At 40.4% G+C, this 11,872-nt stretch overlaps 1 protein-coding gene across 1 annotated transcript in view; it reads left to right on the top strand.

The window, feature by feature from the left end:
• LRRC8B (leucine rich repeat containing 8 VRAC subunit B) overlaps positions 1 to 11,872 on the top strand; it is a 345,263-nt gene that overhangs the window by 299,296 nt on the left and 34,095 nt on the right. The window lies entirely within an intron of this gene.

Genomic DNA, 11,872 nt, shown 5'->3' with positions numbered 1-11,872 from the left:
CCTTGTTACTTGAGGATGGTGGTCTTCCAGATGTGGTGTCTTGGCAGTGGGTCCGTAGGTGGCTGTGGAGCCATGTTCTGATCCGCATGTTCTCCCACAGTGAGAACATTGGTTTCCAGATGGAAGGCGGTCCCAGTCAGGGTTGGCTTGATGGCGCCTTCTTATTGGCATGTTTCTCCCTTTCGCCCTCCATTCGTGCCTCTTCAAATTCTGCAGCACTGCTGGTCACAGCTGAGCTCCAGCTAGAGCGCTCAAGGACCAGGGCTTCCAGTTCTGGGTGTGTATGCCACAGTTTTTAAGGTTGGCTTTGGGCCCATTTTTAAATCTCTTTTCCTGCCCACCAACATTCCATTTGCCGTTCTTGAGTTCGGAGTAGAGCAACTGCTTAGGGAGACGGTGGTCAGGCATGTGTACAACGTGGCCAGTTCAGCAGAGTTGATGGCGGAGGAGCATTGCTTCAGTGCTGGTGGTCTTTGCTTCTTCCAGCATGCTGACATTTGTCTGCCAGTCTTCCCAAGAAATTTGTAGGATTTTTCGGAGGCAGCGCTGATGGAATCGTGCCAGGAGTTGCGTATGACGTCTGTAGACAGTCCACATTTTGCAGGGTTGGGAGGACAATGGCTTTATAAACAAGCACCTTGGTCTCCCTAGAGCAGGCATCCTCAAACTGCAGCCCTCCAGCTGTTTGGGCCTTCAACTCCCAGAGTTCCTAACAATTGAACAAGCTCATCAAGGCTTCTGGGAGTTGGAGGCCCAAACAGTTGGAGGGCCGCAGTTTGAGGATGCCTGCCCTAGAGAGTCTACACCAGTCTACCAGCTGTGTGGAAAGGTCCTATAACTCCCAAGATCTCATAGCCCTGAGCCATGACAGTTAAAATGGACTCAAACTAGACTCTACAGTGTTGGCTCTTCTGATTGTCCCAGAAGAAGGAAAAGAGGGCCCTGAACCAGATGCTGCCCTGATTCCATACAAGGGAAATTGGACTTTGGAGCATTCCTTTGTTAGTAATGGAGCATGAATGGAGATAGTGAGCATAATGAGCTTTGATCATGAGAACTATCAGAGAAGGCACATTGCTTTTACAAAATGTATCATGCATTTGTGAGACAGATTTTCTCCTCTGACCCTGCAGAAAATATCCTGTTTTCATGTCCAGAATGGAATATAACTGAAGACATTTTATACTAAAATGTTTTACCTCTTATCACGTCATCACCGTGGTGGCACAATAGGTTAAACCCTTGTGCCAGCTGAACTGCTGATCTGAAGGTTGGCGGTTCGAATCTGCAAGACTGGCTGAGCTCCCATCTGTCAGCTCCAGCTTCCCATGCGGAGATGGCAGAGAAGCCTCCCACAGGATGGTAACACATCCAAGAGTCCCCTGGGCAATGTCTCTGCAGACGGCCAATTCTCTCACAGCAGAAGTGACTTGTAGTTTCTGAAGTCGCTTCTGACACAATAAAAAAAATCTTTACGAAGAAGAATGTATTTAAAAAGCAGGTTCTTGATTACCATTATTGGCTGGGGATGTTGAGCAGGCATGGGCAAACTTTGGCCCTCCAGGTGTTTTGGACTTAAACTCCCACAATTCCTAACACCTGGTAGACTAGTAGTAATCCTGGGAGCAGAAGCCCAAAACACCTGGAAGGCTGAAGTTTGCCCATGCCTGATGTTGAGGGTACTCTGTAAGTATGGACCCTTCCACACAGCCATATAACCCAGAATATCAAGGCAGATCATCCAGAAAATCTGTTTTGAACTGGATTATCTGAGTCCACACTACTATATAATCCAGTTCAATATGGATTTTATACAGCTGTATGGGAGGGGTCTATATTCTGCACATACACAGATCTTGTGAATGGGAAGTATCTTTCAAGATGGAGTATGTATCATTAGTGACACATTATAGAGGTTGCAAAACTGACTCTGTATTAAATCGTTCCAGCTAAAAATTACAATGAAACAACCCGGAATAAGCAATTGCTGTATTTTTGTTTCGTTTATAGTAGTATTATATAATATCACACACAACATATTGTATTGTTTGTGGACAGGGCTATATAGTTTGATGGGAAAAGTGTTTGCATATAAAGATAAAATCCATGGCACTTCCACTTAAAGAACAGTGTGTGGCAGTATTGGAAAGTCATCACAAGCCATACCAACCTTATGCTCCTGGGTAGTTTCATATGCTGCTCTGTCAGAGCTTGTAAAATGTGAGAAAATATTTTCTTCTATTTTATCTTCTCATATTGGCCAGCAGAGAGCACCATTTCATACAGACGTTTTTATAAAGATGCAGAGGGGAATTCAGAAAGAGGGTCCTGAAACCTTCCTCTGTGCTTTTAAAGCAAATCAGATTTTATTTTATATTCGAAATATAACAAGATTAGTTTTATAATACTTTTAGTGGTTTGTACACTAATGGACAGAGAGTTATTGATGTAAAAGAAAGGTTCATTTAAGGGTGAAATTCTCCCTGGCTGTGATCCAGATTAGAATTATTATAAATTCTTTGGGTCCCTCACACTGGGTTTTAGACAAATTCTTTTTCATATTGTCCAATAGGAAGAAAACTCCAGAAATGCAGCAACACAAATCATTTTCACACTTTTTTGACTGTTCACAATGTACAATTTTAAAATATGGTATTTATTAACAATGTCTCATTGTAATAGGATCAGCTTTTATTTATTTTTATTTGTTTGTTTATATAATTTAAAGTATTTCTGGATCATCTCCCTGCTCTCAAGGGCTCCTAAAATAATTTAAAAAAATAATTTAAACAACGTAAAGATAAAAATATTCAATACCATTTTGAAACTGCTAAAATAGTCTGAAAGCAATTATAGAATCCAGTTTAAAAACAGTTAAAAATGGAATTTCAAACACCAAATGCTGTGCGGAACAACACTGTTAGGGCTGCCCACCAGAAAGTTAAAGGAAATGAATTTAGCCTAACTTCCTTGAATTGGGAAGTTTTGGGAATGCACCAAGACCTCTTCTGAAGATCTTAATTTTCTGACAAGGTTATATTGGAAGCAGATTAAGATGTCTTGATTCCAATACATTTATGGCTCAGTCAACACCAGGACCATGAATTGAGCTCAGCAGCAAATTGAAAGCCTGTATCCTTATTATTGTATGGTTTCTAAAATGTGTGCCTGATACTAGTCTGGCTGCTGCATTGTGCAGAGCTGCAGCTTCCAAGCTTTTTCATGGGCACATTGCAGTAGTTGGATCAAGAGGTAAATCAAGCCCCTTCTACACAGCTGTATAACATCTAGATTATCTACTGGATTATATGGCAGTGTAGACTCTGATAATCCAGTTCAAAGCAGATAATGTGGATTGTCTGCCTTGATATTCTGAATTATATGGCAGTGTAGAAAAGGCCTAGGGCATAAACTATTTTGGCTTGATCTGACCCCCCCCCCCCCAAGAAAGGGGGCTGTGGTAGCGCAAATGGTTAAACCACTAAACTGCTGAACTTGCTGACTGTAAGATTAGCGAATCAAATCTGTAGGATGTGGTGATCTTCTGTTAGCCCCAGTTCCTGCCAACCTAGCAGTTCAAAAACATGCAATTGTGAGTCAATCAATAGATACTGCCTCGGCGGGAAGGTAAATGGTTCTCCATGCAGTCATGCCGGTCATATGAGCTAGGAGGTGTTTACGAACAATGCAGGTTCTGTAGTTTAGAGACTGAGATGAGAACCACCCCCAGAGCCAGAGATTAAGGGGAAGCCTTTATCTTTTTCTGTGTATCTGTGTTTCATTGTTTTGAGGCATTGAATGTTTTCCTTGTGTCTGTACATGTCTGTGCTGTGAACAATTTCTCCTAGTGGTTTTATGTAGCTGTTGAAAAAGTATATGGGACAGTCTTGGCCCCTGTGGTGTGATGGATCCAGCAAGCCCAAACTGTGCTGAATTCAAACTCCTCTTAGCCTAGGAGTAAAATAAATTGTTCTCACCCTGTCTGCCTTTTGTGTAAGCATTGTGGTAGGACATCTGAGCCAGAAGAACTTTGGAATTGTATAACGAAATCCTTTTTGTATCCTAACTGTTGTCTACACCTTTTCTGCTCTTAGCTAAGCACTTCTTCCAGCAGATTGCTTTCTCAGCAGATGTCTGTGGCCAGATGGCAGAACAGTTGTGCAAGTAGAAGAAGCTCATGTCTGCCCTAACCACCCAACCCAATGTTACCTTTCAGTTAGGATTGCATTGTATCTTTCACTTGTTGTTTTCAGGGTGTGAGTTGTGCACATCTGTTTGTAGACTATAGTAATATCAGGGTGTCTGTGGTATGAAAGTTAAGTGAATAATATATAATTTCCATGTAAGTTCTTTCATGGTGCCCACATATACTTTTCCCATGTCCATCAGACCATTACCATATACAGGCAGAATTTAAAGCAAATTGCTGCTGGGAATTCTTTCTGGAAACATCCCACTTCCCTTTACCCTAACAGAGCTAATGCTGTGAATTTCAAGAGCAAGAAGATAAAATTAGTTTTCCTTCTTTTCTTTTCTTAATTTTTAAATTCAGTTTTAAGACACATACACACAATTTACAATTCCCACCACCATCACAAGGATTGTTTTCTTCTACATAGGTAAAGGTAAAGGTTTTTCCCGGACATTAAGTCCAGGGGTTGGTGCTCATCTCAATTTCTAAGCTGAAGAGCCACCGTTATCAGTAGACACCTCCAAGGACATGTGACTGGCATGACTGCATGGAGCACCATTACCTTCCCACCAGAGCAGTATCTATTGATCTACTCACATTTGCATGTTTTCAAACTGCTAGGTTGGCTAACCGCTCCCCAGATTCAAACCTGCAACCTTTTAGTTAGCAAGTTCAGCATCTCAGTGGTTTAACCCACTGCGTCACCTTTTTGAGACGATTCTTATATATTTACATACTATATAACATTTGTATCTTATTTTTATGGCCTGATCTCCAGAGTTATTCATAATAAAGATTTTGGTCCGGTTCCATCTTTCTTCAGTTTCTCACATTCTATTTTCATTACTTTTTAAATCATTTAATTTTACATTCACAATCTCAAAGCTACCCTTGCTGGGACATGAGAGAAGCCTCCCACAGGATGGTAACCCGTCTGGGCGTCCCCTGGGCAATGTCCTTGTAGATGGCCAATTCTCTCACACCAGAAACAACTTGCACTTTCTCAAGTCGCTTGTGACACAATTAAAAAAAACCATATTGATATTTTCTTTAGTATTGAGATATGTACAAATTGCTCTTATCCATAGTCAATTTTTCTGTCCAAGGCATTGTTTAATTTCATTCTCCCTTACCCTTTCCTCACTATCATATGTTAAATGTGTTACATGTAGTAATAACATTGGATGATGTAATTAAGATAATAAAAGGACTGAAGCAATATAGAATTCTATAAGATCTTTATGTATAAATTGGTACCATATATGACAGAATTTTTTAATTTCCCACAAACATGGAAATTTTCTGAAATTATTACTATCTTGAAGCCAGATAGACAACCAGAGATTCTGGAACCATATTGTCTGATCAGTTTCGCAAACCAAGATTATAAGATATTCATGAAAATTATAGCAAATAGCATAGAAGTTCTTTTAACAAAGATCGTAGAAGAATATCAATCTGGGTTTATAAAAGGGCAGAGAATTAGTGAGCCAATAAGAAATGTTATCAATGTGATCTGTCATGCAACTAAAACTAAAAGAAAACTGTCGATTCTAAAGCTAGATGTGCATAAAGCTTTTGCTAAAGTAAACCATAAATACCTATATCAAATATGTCATGAACTAAATTAGGGAAATGTTTTTTGTGAAATAATTATATGTGTGTGTGTATATATATGTATATATATGGAAAATAAGGCTTGCATTAGAGTGAATGGACAAAGAACAGAGAATATACAAACTGAAAATGGGACTAAACAAGTCTCTCAGTTTTCTCCAGTGTTATTTGATTTGGTAATAGAATCCTTAGAATATAAAATAAGGATGGATGGATTGTGGAAAGGTTATATGATTGATAGAGAGGAGTTGAGACAGAATTTATTTGCAGAAAACACAATCATTTTAAAACAGAGACCAAGGGAAATTATTAAATCAATTAAAATAATCTTGAGGGAGTTTAAATAAGAATCGGGGCTATCAGTAATATGAAGAAATCAGAGCTATTATTTATCAATACACACCCTGCCCCAAGGGAACAAGGCCGGGCTTTAGCTCAGCAGGTTAACCACCAGCTGCAATAAATCTTGCCAATCCAAAGGTTGGCAGTTCGAAGCCCGGGTCAGGGATGAGCGCCCAACCTTCAGCTCAGCTCACTGCCCACCTAGCAGATTGAAAACAGCTGTGAGTAGATAAATAGGTACTGCTTAACTCGGGGAGGTATTTTAATGGCACCATAAGGAAATACCAGAAAAATGCCGGCAATTCGATCAAAAGGAGGAAGTCTGTGAACAGGACTCTTCGGCATGGTGGATTGGGTGAGAGCACACCCCCCATCCCCGTGGCCAAAATCAAGCACAACCTCCAAGAGACCAAATATGGGAAAACCCTATATATCTCTTATCTATTTATTGTGTCTGTCCTGTCAGTGTATAACGGCATTGAACGTTTGCCATATATGTGTTCTGTGATCCGCCATTAATCCCCTTCAAGAAGGGCGGAATAAAAAATACTATAAATAAATAAATATATCAGAGAATAAGGAATTAAAAGACCAGTATGGAAAAACCTGTTAATTGCAAAATAAATGAAAGGAGGATGTGGTTGTCCAAGTCTAGAACTTCATAGTGATGCCTTCCAAATTGAAAGGCGAATAGAATTACAAGTGGCAAATAAAAAATAGGTTGGGTCTCCTTCTGACTTTCTTTTCTCTCAGTCTATTCCAGTAGGACAGATAGGAGATGGAGCTAAGCTGATATTCTACAAGGAACACAGCAAAGTGCCGCCGCCCCCTTCTTGTTCTTGTTTTTAGAAGAACAGACAGCTACCTGGGGGTGGCTGAACTAATCCTATCCTGCTGTTGACCTAGCAGGGTGCTATCTTCTGCCTCCAGTTCTTGTTTTCCCATCGCAAGAGAAAGCAGGTGGTGAGGGGGCTAAGGCTGTCTAATTTCTTCAGGCAGAGTTACGCAGGAGGCTGATATTCAAGCCACAGCTTTCCTGAGACTCAGCAGGCTATGACTCAAGTGCAACTTGCCTTGTGAATCTTTTTCTTGAGCAGTGAGAGGCAGGTACACCTGTCAGCAGGAGTTCTCATTTCTTTTCTGTAAAGCATGGGATGCTGCAATCTGAAAGTAATTTTCCTATCTAGTTCAGCAAACCCACAAATAATGTATAACCCCCTGGAGTTCCTCGCTTCAGTTCTTCTTTCTAAGCCAGGCTTTAACTGGATTATTGATTGTTTTTGTTTGTACCATTAATAAAGAAGATAATTCCAAGATAACCAGGCGAGCAAGAAAAACAGCAAGAAATCAGTTTTCTTATCACAAATGCATAGAGAGAGAGAGAGAGAGAGAGAGAGAGAGAGAGAGATTCAAGTTGGTATTTGTTAAAAGAAAAGCATGGTCACGCATGTCTGAACTTGAAGTATGTATGGCTGTGCCCTATTTTTACTTTGTTAATTCCTGAATAATTGGACAGTGGGGCAGAATTATAAAAGAAAACACTGGAATAAGTGGGGTTTTTAAAAAAAAAAATCAAATGAAAGAACTGCATGGTGTTCTAGATCTAGAAAAGGAAATCTAGACTGTGTTACCAAGGGCTTTCATGGTTGGAATCATTGGGTTGCTGTGAGTTCTCTGGGCTGTATGGCCATGTTCCAGAAACATTCTCTTTTGACATTTCACCCATATCTATTGTAGTCATCCTCAGAGGTTGTGAGAATGCCTGCCATAGATGTGGGTGAAAGTCAGGAGATAATGCTTCTGGAACGTGGTCATACAGCCCAGAAAACGCACAGCAACACAGAAATCTGCACTTATTTTATTGTTCTGGCATGAAGTTGGAGCCAGCGTTGTTGTGGTTTGAAAGGAGGAGACCAGGGTTAAAATCCTTGCTCAGACGTTAAAACCCACTAGATAGATATAGCCTTTGGCAAGTTAAACTGTCCTAGGAGGGTGATGGAGAACAACCTCTGAGGAAAACATCTTGCCAAGAAAATGCAGTGGTTGGTTCACCATAAGTCAGAAACAACTTGAAAACACACAGCAATCGGACCAATCCAACCACTGTCTTTTGCCAAACTTACTTCATTGTTTAGCACTTTTGTCAGGATAAAACTGGAAGAACCTGCTATCTGTGCACTGCTATATTATTTGCTAGCTTCCGTCTTCACTTCCAGTCAGTTCTTTTTAAATACTGTATGTGCTTGTGAATGCCAATGAACAAGATGATCGTGAATCAAGTTATGCTCAGTCCAGATGTGACAGAGTTGTTTCTAATGGAGAGGGCATGCCAAATATTGACAAAGCCACACTCGTTTATAAATGGAGTGTGACCTTGCCAATATTTGTCCTACCCCTTTCACTACTGACAACTTTATTAGGCTTGTAGCTTGGGTGTACTGTTGGATCTGGCATTACTCTTGGATTGAGCTGGTGTGACCTGGCACTGGGTGCATCTACACTGTTGAATTAATACAGTTTGGCACCACTTTAACTGCCATGGCTCAATGTTATGGCATAATGGGAGTTGTAGTTTTGCAAAATACCAACATCCTTTGGCAGAGAAGACTGAGGACCTTGTAAAACTACATCTGCCATGATTCCAAGGCATTGTCCCACGGCAGTTCAACTGGTGTCAAGTGCATTAATTATACAGTAGAGATGCACCCATTTTCATATGCTTCATACATATTCTGGTGGAGGAGAGATCTAGGGCTTTTCTAGACAGCCATATAACCCAAAATATCAAGGCAGAAAATCCCACAATATCTGCTTTGAACTGGGTTATTTGAGTCCACACTGCCATAGATTCTGGTTCAAAGCAGATAATGTCGGAGTTTATTCAGCTGTGTGGAAGGGGCCCTAGTCATTGTGCATAATTCATAGGACTTCAATAGTAAGCAACCTTTGATGATTCAGAAATATCTGAAAAATGGGAAGGCGTGTCTCAATATTCTCATGTTTAACTAACTGAAAAAATTCTACCAGCTGCTAATCCTTTGCATACAAAGCATTTGGATAAGTTTCTTCTTGTTTTTACTTGTCCTAAATATTTCAGAGAACACATATTTTACTAAGCCAGGTAGGAATCTTGTAGCCCTCCGAGCATTACTGGATTCCATTTACAAGTCTTCTACACCACTGGCTATGCTTGCTATCCCTGTTGGGACATGCAGTCCAACAAACAACTAGAAAGCCAAACTTTATCTGTGAGGACTTCACTTCCAAGATAATGTTTGGATTGGGTTGTTGTAGGTTTTCTTGGGCTATATGGCCATGTTCTAGAGCAGGGGTCCTCAAACTTTTTAAACAGAGGGCCAGGTCACAGTCCCTCAAACTTTTGGAGGGCCGGATTATAATTTGAAAAAAAGCATGAATAAATTCTGCACACTGCACATATCATATTTGTAGTGCAAAAAACACTTAAAAACAATACAAGAATTAAATAAAGAACAATTTTAACAAATATGAACTTATTAGTATTTTAATCGGAAGTATGGGCCTGCTTTTGGGTGATGAGATAGGATTGTAGTTGTTGTTGTGTGCTTTCAGATTGTTTCAGACTTAAGTTGACTCTGAGTGAGGGCCGGGTAAATGACCTTGGAGGGCCGTATCTGGCCCCCGGACCTTAGTTTGAGGACCCCTGTTCTAGAGCATTCTCTCCTGATGTTTCACCTGCATCTATGGCAAGCATCCTCAGAGGTAGTGAGGTCTAGAACATGGCCATATAGCCCGAAAAAACCTACAACAACCCAGTGATTCCGGCCATGAAAGCCTTTGACAAATGTTTGGATTCCTCCCTATTATCTTTCCAGATGTGACTAAAACCTTCTTCTTTCAGAAACGTTTTGGGGGATTAATTGCAGTTGAGCATTAATGTGTTCTGTATAGCTCAGGCATGGGCAAACTTCGGCCCTCCAGGTTGTTAGGAATTGTGGGAGTTGAAGTCCAAAACAACTGGAGGGCCGAAGTTTGCCCATGCCTGGTATAGCTGCTCTTTTAAGTTTTTATTTTGTAGGGTTTCTATGCATTTTTAAATTGTACACTGCCGTGAAATGTAACATTTTAAAGCAGGGGTCCTCAAACTAAGGCCCAGGGGCTGAATACAGCCCTCCAAGATCATTTACCTGGCCCCCACTCAGGGTCAACTTAAGTCTGAAACAACTTGAAAGTACACAACATCAACAACAATCCTATCTCATCAGCCAAAAACAGGCCCACACTTCCTACTGAAACACTAATAAGTTTATATTTGTTATTTTTTTCTTCATTTTAATTATTGTATTGTTTTAAGTGTTTTTTGCACTATAAATAAGATATGTGCAGTGTGCATAGGAATTCATTCATGTTGTTTTCAAATTATAATCCGAGCCTCCAACAGTTTGAGGGACTGTAACCTGACCCTCTATTTAAAAAGTTTGAGGACCCCTGTTTTAAAATATACTACATAGATTTAATTGTGGTGTGCTTCAAATCGTTTCTGATATATGTTGACCCTAAAGCAACACCACCATAGGATTGTTGGAGGGGGGGGGGGGTGTTGCATGATATGTTCAAAGACGGCTTGCCTTTGACTTCCTCTGAAGCTGGGAGAGTGTGGCTTGCCCAAGGTTCCCCAGTGGGTTACTGAACAGGGATTTGAACCGTGATCCCTCTGTGTCCAACCCACAAACCTCTATACCATGCTAGCTCTAGGAAACAGATAAGAAACATTTGCAAAAAGGAAATGGCTTGTAATGGCACACTCCCAATTCAAATTACATCTGCGGTTCTTCAACATTGTACCGTGACATTTCAATTATTCCTAATAAAGACATTTGCTGACTAATGACATTTTCCCCCTTATGGACCAACATAAAAGACTGGGGATGGGGGCGAGTCAAGAGGCCTGTGAGATCCCACATCTTGAAGCTCTTTGTCTTCAGTTTAGCTGTGGATCTGTAGTAAGGGGAATTTGTTGCACACAGACTCAGGTACTCTTCTTTATTAACAAATTAGGATTAGAGTCAATCCTTGGCTCAGATTAAACTCACAAGATGGTTACTATGGTGTGTACGTGTATCTATGCATGTTTGTGTATATGTTTGTGTGTATCACACATCTATATACACACAGCAAAAACACACACTCATACATATATAGACCCATTGAACATCCTTTGTCCAGAATCCTGAAATACTCCAATATTTAAAACTGTCAGGTGATTGAGACATTGTCACGTTTGCTGTCTGATAGTTCAATATAACACTAATTTTGTACACACATAGAATTAGTCAAAAATTATTGTATGTAGTTACTTTCAGGCTGTGTGTGTGAGGAGTATATAGAACATAAATGCATTTATTGCTCAGAGCCGGGTCCCATCTCCATGATTTCTCATTATGTACCTATATACAAATGTAGGCATTCCAAAATCTGGGCTATCTGAGTCCACACTGCCATATATTCCAGTTCAAAGCAGATTTTATTCAGCTGTGTGGAAGGAACCATAATCCAATTCAAAGACAATGTGGGATTATCTAGTTTGACAATCTGGATTATATGGCAGTGTAGAAGGGGCCTGGAATCCTGGTCCCAAGATTTTGGAGAAGTTAGACTGAACTATTGTTGTGTTTTTGTTGTTGTTCCTTCATTCAGTCGTCTCCGACTCTTCGTGACCTCATGGACCAGCCCACGCCAGAG

Source organism: Anolis sagrei, chromosome 4 (genome assembly GCF_037176765.1).
Source record: "Anolis sagrei isolate rAnoSag1 chromosome 4, rAnoSag1.mat, whole genome shotgun sequence".
In the NCBI taxonomy this organism is placed as follows: domain Eukaryota; kingdom Metazoa; phylum Chordata; class Lepidosauria; order Squamata; family Dactyloidae; genus Anolis; species Anolis sagrei.
Note: the sequence above shows the minus strand (reverse complement) of the source record. Positions and strands in the feature narration are given on the sequence as shown.